This window comes from Aegilops tauschii, chromosome 7 (assembly GCF_002575655.3).
Source record: "Aegilops tauschii subsp. strangulata cultivar AL8/78 chromosome 7, Aet v6.0, whole genome shotgun sequence".
Classification (NCBI taxonomy): domain Eukaryota; kingdom Viridiplantae; phylum Streptophyta; class Magnoliopsida; order Poales; family Poaceae; genus Aegilops; species Aegilops tauschii.
The window spans coordinates 116,926,060-116,933,068 of NC_053041.3; the positions used below are offsets into that span (position 1 = coordinate 116,926,060).

Sequence of the window (7,009 nt, forward strand, 5' to 3'; positions counted from 1 at the left end):
CTTCAGACGACACCCCCTGCTTCTGGAGACAGATCCGGTGGCGGCCCATCTCCCTATCATTCGTCGATGGTGGCGGCCAGTCTAGATCCGGTGCTGCTGCTCCATGCCTCCTCCCAGACATCCCCGATGTCGCGCTGCGCATCATCGACCTGGACCCCGCCGGCGCCACCATGGTCTCGTCCTTCCCGGTGGCTGCGGGCATCCAAACCGCGCAGCTGCCCAGGAGGCACCAATGGCCTTCTTCGTGCCGAACTCCGACGGCTTCGCGACCGAGCTGAAGACCTGCTGCACGCACTTTTTCGGGAATACGCATCCCGACCGCCGCACGCCCTAGGTCTTCTTCCTTGACCCGGACGGTGAGGGATTCGTTCCTGGATGACGTTTAGTTCGTCGGATTCCTATTTTCTGGATATTAATTCCAGAGTCATAGTTGCCACTTGAACTTTATTAGGCAATCACAACCCCTTTCATCAGACTCAAATTTACATCAATCTCAATTAGCGTTCACCTCTTTAATTAGATAATTCGCATGACTTTTTTTATCTCTAATTACAACAATGCACCTATCCAACTCTCTTTCATTTTCTGTATGGGATGAAATAATTTCTACTTGTTGCAACTATACTAGCTGATTCTCCATAAATACACTTGTAGGTGATGTGTTGTTGAACAAGTTCAGTAAATCATGGAGGAGCAATAGATATTCGCCTGTCTCCATTTTTCATTTCTATGTTCATTGACTGAGATATACTCCCTCCGTTCCTAAATATTTGTCTTTCTAGAGGTTTTAAATGGTTACCACATACGGATATATATAGACATATTTTAGAATGTAGATTCACTCATTTTGCTCCGTATGTAGTCACTTGTTGAAATCTCTAGAAAGACAAATATTTAGGAACGGAGGGAGTTGTTGTCGTTGTAAGACAAGTAGGACTTTGAGAGTGAGCATATCATTGTTGTTTTCAGTTGGCATTGGTTGGTACCATGGTTGCATTTTATGCCGAACCACATATTATGCTTTGTTATGTTTTAGGCGACTGAAATTCAGCTATCGGGATTTTGGTGTAGAATGCACTTTCTGCTCTGGCACGATGGATAGTTCAGACCAGGATAGAGAAACGATATTTGGTACGCTACACTTCTCGCAATCTAATCATTTGGTATATCCTTTTCATTTGTCAGTGTGTCCATTACTCTCTATTGAAAGCTGCTCTATGGGCTGACAAGTGGACCTTTTGATCGAACATACAGTAGTGTTTGGCCAACTATGTTAAAGTAGTGTTTTTCCAATATTACCTTAGGGTATCAATTTAGAAAAATGTTAGAATTAAAAAGCTATAACAGGAATGTACAAAAAAAATTAAAGACAAGGAGTTTATATGAAGCTACAGTTCCTGTCCATATTTTGCTTTTCTGGTATTTGATATGAAGCTTCAGTTCCTATACTAAATACAGTTCATGTCTTCTTCTGCTTCTCCGAGACACTATTTGAAGCAACCCATATCAACTTGCAACATCACCTTTTAATTGGTGCCCTTTGTGAATTCAATTTGTCACTGAGCAACTCCATTTAATATTTTGTACCAGGTACTAGGTTCATAAACACTGGATGCATGTTGCTCTCCTGTAGGTTCGTCCATTGACTAAATCGTTTGCTCTTCGATGTTCCAGGTTTGGTGTCTAGAAAAGAAGATCCAGGTTTGGTGTCTAGAAAAGAAGATCCAGGTTTGGAATTGTAAGAGGTCCTAATTAACCAATGTAGGCTGGAGAAGGCATTGCTTCTTTACATGAACGTGCTTCCTTTTTATGTAGTGGAAAATAATTCCGTGCCGCTAGCTCATCCATGATAACCATCTATTTCAGATTTATCTAATTATGCAAGAAACCAACTATTTATATCTTCCAATACATCAAGCTAGTAGTCTCAGGAACCTGAAATCAGCTTAAACCATAGCAGTATTTTCTTTTCATCAAAGAGCTTTGTTGTGGCAAAAATACTAAGTCGTGAGGAACATTTGGATGCAAAGCACCCATGTTCCTGAGAGAAACCCATGTTGTACATTTCTGTTCTCTCGTTTTTACTTTGCGAAGTTATCTCAAGCATCTGCTTTTATTTTGGTGCAGGTAGATTTTACAAATGGATGCCCAGGCTTAAATAGTTACAAATGACATAGCAGCAGAAGGACAGATGTATTGGATAGCTTCTGCTATTGACTTTCCTGTTCATTTCAGTACTTTGACTTATCGAAAGCGGCGAACTGAAGGAAGCTTCATCTGCGAAAAAACATACTGCTGGATTTTCAGTGTAGCTGGTGTTCCTATTCACGCTTAAAAAGTGCTTCATAATAGCCTCATTTTACAATTCAAGTTGGGCGTTTCCGAGTTGTGCGGAGCTCCTGTTTTGACCTGTCTCTGTAATGGGTGTTCTGAGTTATGATTTTAGGTTTGTTTGTCTGGTGTGTCAGGTAGAGATACTGGCTCTCTCATGGATGCAAAAAAAAAATATAACTTTATTACCTTTATGATATAAATTGTGAACGATGACCTCCAAATGCACAAGCAAACTAGATGCAGAATTCAAATGATAATACTTGTTGATGTGTACTTCCTTTTTTTTCACTCGTGTTAGTTCGGATGAGATTAAGATGTACTCCCTCTGTACGGAAATACTTGTCGGAGAATTGGATGTATCTAGACATATTTTAGTTCTAGATACATCCACTTTTCCATTTGTGCAACAAGTAATTCTGGACGGAGTGAGTATTCGTTTAATCAAAGAAAGAGATGGAATTCGGTCACTCATGAACATATTGCATGGACACGGTCAGAGTAAGTTGATTTGTGAAGAGGAGATATCAGTGTAGTGAGGTTTGAAAATTAATCTCATTACCAATGACAAAACAATTGAATATAAGAAAGTCGAGGTGTTTACTGCAAAAGTCTAGGTTTATATCTAACTAGTATCAAGGGGGTTTTCATAAAATGTACATTAAGGGGACTGAGAAGCCTCCACTGGAATCTGTACCATCCATGGTTGATCTGATGGCCCGGATTAATTTTTTCTATTTTTCTACCACAATCCCAAATTCTATACTAGTCGCTCCCGTCCAATTGGCTGTCCTCGTGTTATACAATGGCACCATTCCAGTTTTTTTTGTACCGTACTGCGCTAGGACCTCCTCCGACAACGCTAGTCAAAGCAATTCTGGATAGGTAGAGAAAATTGTGGACTTCACAGAGATAAGCCCGCCCAAATTGCATTGCTGTGTTTCTTGATATCTCACAATCCTAATGCTACAATGTGCACCATTTCATAGTGGTGTCAAATTTGACTACCAGACAGATCACCAGCTTGCTTGTGCACCACTAGATGTTGATATTTTATATATATCTCTATGGTTACTTTCACTTACTCCCATTGAATCTCTCATTTCTCTCCTAGCACTTATATGAAGAACCGAGAGTGAGTAACCTCTTTAATTTAGTCCTGGTTTGCAGCCATGAAGAGACTGTCGCCACATGGTTTGCGTCTGGAGCAACCATATGCTGTTATATTGAATCACGCTGTACTTTAAATTTGTTCAGCGCACGTCCTCAAATCCTAGTAGAAATCTGCAGTCACATGACTGGTTGGTTTACTGGACTTTGCTCCAGTGAATTAGTGAACATAACTTATTCTAAACCAAGAGTTCAACGTCAAACCATTGGACGTCAATGACTAGCTTTTCAATGTGGATTTATGTATTAAGATTTGTAGAAAATTTTAACAGTGATAATGTTTCAGCTAATAATATGTAGACGCAAGAGAAACATAGTACAATTTGTGCGTATAGGGGATTAACCCCGCCGCCAAGCAGAATGCATCATTTTGTGGAACACGTTTTCCATTGAACTGACAAAGCAAATGGATGAAAAGTTATACTCTGTTCAACCCTGCACATGTAAGGTGCTAAAACTTACTTTTAATGGGAGCACTTATGCGTTAGATAATTGGCTCGAACCTTGGATTTCAATCCAACAACTCGCACGCCTTTTTTTTTTCTCCCGGCAAAAGGGCCACCATGGTCGTCTCCCGCGAGGCGGCCCGGAGGCCATCCCCAACCCTCGCCGCCGCTCCCTCCTCCCCCCTCCTCCTCCCTCGCTGCCGCCCAGGGGCACGGCCGGGCGAAGCCCTGCTGCTGCCAGCGGCGGCGGGGCCCCTTTGTCTCCCTGCTCGGGCGGTGCTGGCGCGGGCCGGCGCCCCGGGCCGGGTCGTGGCGCTGCGGCCGGGCTCCATGGCGGCGCGGCGGGCTGGGGCGGCTCCCCGTCGTCCCTTCCTCCCCCCGCGGCGGGCGGCTAGGCGGGTGGCGCGCATGTGCCCGAGACGGCGGCGTCTCCTGCGCGGCCAGATCTGGCCCATGGCGGCACGGGCTGCGGGCGGCGCGGGCTGCCGGTGGCCACCTCTGCCGTGGCCGCGGGTGGTGGTGGTGGCACCGCGGCAGTTGGTGGTGGTGGTGCGGGCTGGAGGTTGGAGACGGTGGCCGTGGCGGCTCTTCCGGATCTGGCCTCTCGGCGGTGCGGGCCACGACGTCTAGGGCTGCGGGGGCGGCCCTGACCGAGGCCCCCTCGGCTGGTCGGGGTGGCGGCGCAGTGGCGGTGGCTCCGGTGGTGCGTGCCCGGCGGCTCCGGCGCTTGGAGCTCGCCGGGCGACGCGGATGGGCAGCGGCCGGGCGTGGCTGCTGCTCTGGCCGTGGGCGACGGCATGGGTAGGTCTCGGTGGCCTACCGGTGTCGTGGCGGCTTCACGGTGGCTCGATGGATCTGTCCGCGGCAACGGCCAGCTTCTCCGGCGTCGGTTTGTCTGCGTTTAGGCCGTCTCGACCTTCACCCCATCTCCTCGTCTCCCGGGCGCTCCTCCCATCAAAGGGTTGGTCCTCTCCCAGCTGCAGTCCACCGCTCGTCTCGCGCCCGATGCCGCAGGACAGAGCTCGTCTCGCGCACGATGCAGCAGGACCGAGCTCGTCTCGCGCACGATGCAGCAGGACTGACCTCGTCCCCCTCTCGTTGCTGCAGGACCGAGCTCATCTTGCGCTTGGGGCAGCAGGATGGGTCGGTGGATGCCAGTTCTGGCCGACCTATTGGATCTCGACGCTGGGGGTCGCCCAGGGGCGCAAAAGGTGGGACCTTTCTGCTCGTCTCTTTCGTTGGGGTGCGGCGGGTCACGGGTGAGGTGGTGTCGAGGTCTTGGATGCTGGGGCGGCGGCCCTGGTGGTGGTGGTTGCGCGGTGCTCTTGGACAAAGCCCGTGCCTTGGTGCTGCCCAGTCACCATGGTCGTGTGGGCGGCATGGTTGCCGGGGTGTGGCGTTCGGTGGCGGTGATTGTTAGCCGAGGTGAAAACCTGCTCTATCTTCGGACGGACCGGCGGCGGTGAAGATCGTTCCCTTCTTGAAGGCGTCGTCGCGGCTTTCATTGCCCGTCATGCGGCTCCGGGGAAAACTCTAATCCTTGGATCGGGCGGTGGCGGCGCTCCGGCGTCGTATCCTTCCTGAAGGCGCCGCCTTTGAGCGCATGGTTCGTCATATGTAGCTTCATCTTCGGGGCGGTAGTGCTAGGAGTGGTGTTGCTACGCTCAGCGCCTTTGTATCCTGTCTTGGGTATGTGCGTGTGTTGCGGTGGCGTGGCGTGTGGTTATATTGGATGCTTGTGGTTTGATGCTTTATATATAAAACGGGGCGAAAGCCTTTTTCGATAAAGGGCCACCATCCAAGCATCCACACCTTTGAAATCTTGTCCTCGCCTGCGCCAGCGATATCGCGACCCCATCTCTCGCAACATCATGCTTCAGCCTCGCCAGCACGCCACAGCCGCCGCGTCACCTCCGTCTTGGCCTCGGGAATGCATCGCTGCTCCTCTATGCGGAATTGACTGGCGCAAGCTAGATTTTTAGGCAACTGATAAAATGACGGGGTTGAGACGTAAAAGGGTTTCCCCACTTTACATTATAAAGCAACGAGCACAATACAACAGTAGCAAGGTTCACACACCCCCACCAGGGCTCAAACATGGTCCAAGTACAAGTACGAAAATGCCAACATAGAAGATTTGCTGGGGGAATAGCACAAAAAATCCCCAAAATAGAACACGAAGCAACATAAGCTAATCCGGATGAGATAATGCCAAGGCCACCTTGGTCCTTGGACTTGCAGATCTCAAAATAACATGCTTCTGGCCGTGTTTGATGAAGAAGAGGTACCGAGCATAATATAGGGGATGAATCCCTCATCGACCCCGGGCCCAGATGGCCTCCCGGTCCGTTTCTTCTAGGTATTCTGGAATTCCATAAAGAGCAAAATCCTGGCGTTGTTTCGGGAATTCTCTCAAAGTATGCTAGATCTCTCCCGGCTCAACTACGGGATTATGTCGCTAATCCCCAAGGTGCCGGGGGCTTCAGATATCGGCAATTCCGGCCTATCACTGTTATCAATGTGATATTCCAGATCCTCGCCAAGTGGTACGCCAATAGGGAAGCCTTCTTTGCTCCTCTGATTACTCATCCGAACCAGACCGATTTCATTAAGGGTCGGTATATTTTGGATCGAATCCTTGTGCTCCACGAGATTATTCATGAAGTCAAGAAGAAGCACCTCAAAGTTGTCTTCTTCAAGATTGACTTTCACAAAGCTTATGATACGGTGCATTGGTCCTTCCTTCGGGAAGGTTAGCAAGGAAGGGCTTTGATCCTCAATGGATTGCGAGGGTGATGCAACTTGCGATGGGCGGGCGGTCGGCTATTAACATCAATGGGGAGGTGGGCCCTTATTTCCAAACGGCGCAAGGGGTGCGTCAAGGAGACCCTCTCTCCCCCTTCCTATTTAACCTTGTTGTCGCCATTTTGGATTTGGCAAAGAGGGTGGGGCATATCAGGGGTGTTTGTTCTCACCTCCTCGGCGGTGGCGGGATTACCCACCTCCAATATGCCGATGATATGATTTTGATGGTTGAGGGGTCTGAAGAGGACATTAGATGT

The 7,009-nt window shown here is 48.8% G+C and overlaps 1 long non-coding RNA gene across 2 annotated transcripts; it reads left to right on the top strand.

Moving 5' to 3' along the window:
* LOC141026557 (uncharacterized) lies at positions 1–2,534 on the top strand. 2 transcript variants are annotated; one of them, XR_012188818.1, is made up of 4 exons: positions 1–356; positions 1,072–1,590; positions 1,675–1,738; positions 2,128–2,534. It is a non-coding gene; the product is annotated as an uncharacterized lncRNA (long non-coding RNA). The 2 variants fall into 2 exon arrangements; XR_012188817.1 differs by lacking the exon at positions 1–356 and having other exon boundaries at positions 814–1,590.
* The last annotated feature ends 4,475 nt before the right edge of the window (positions 2,535–7,009 follow it).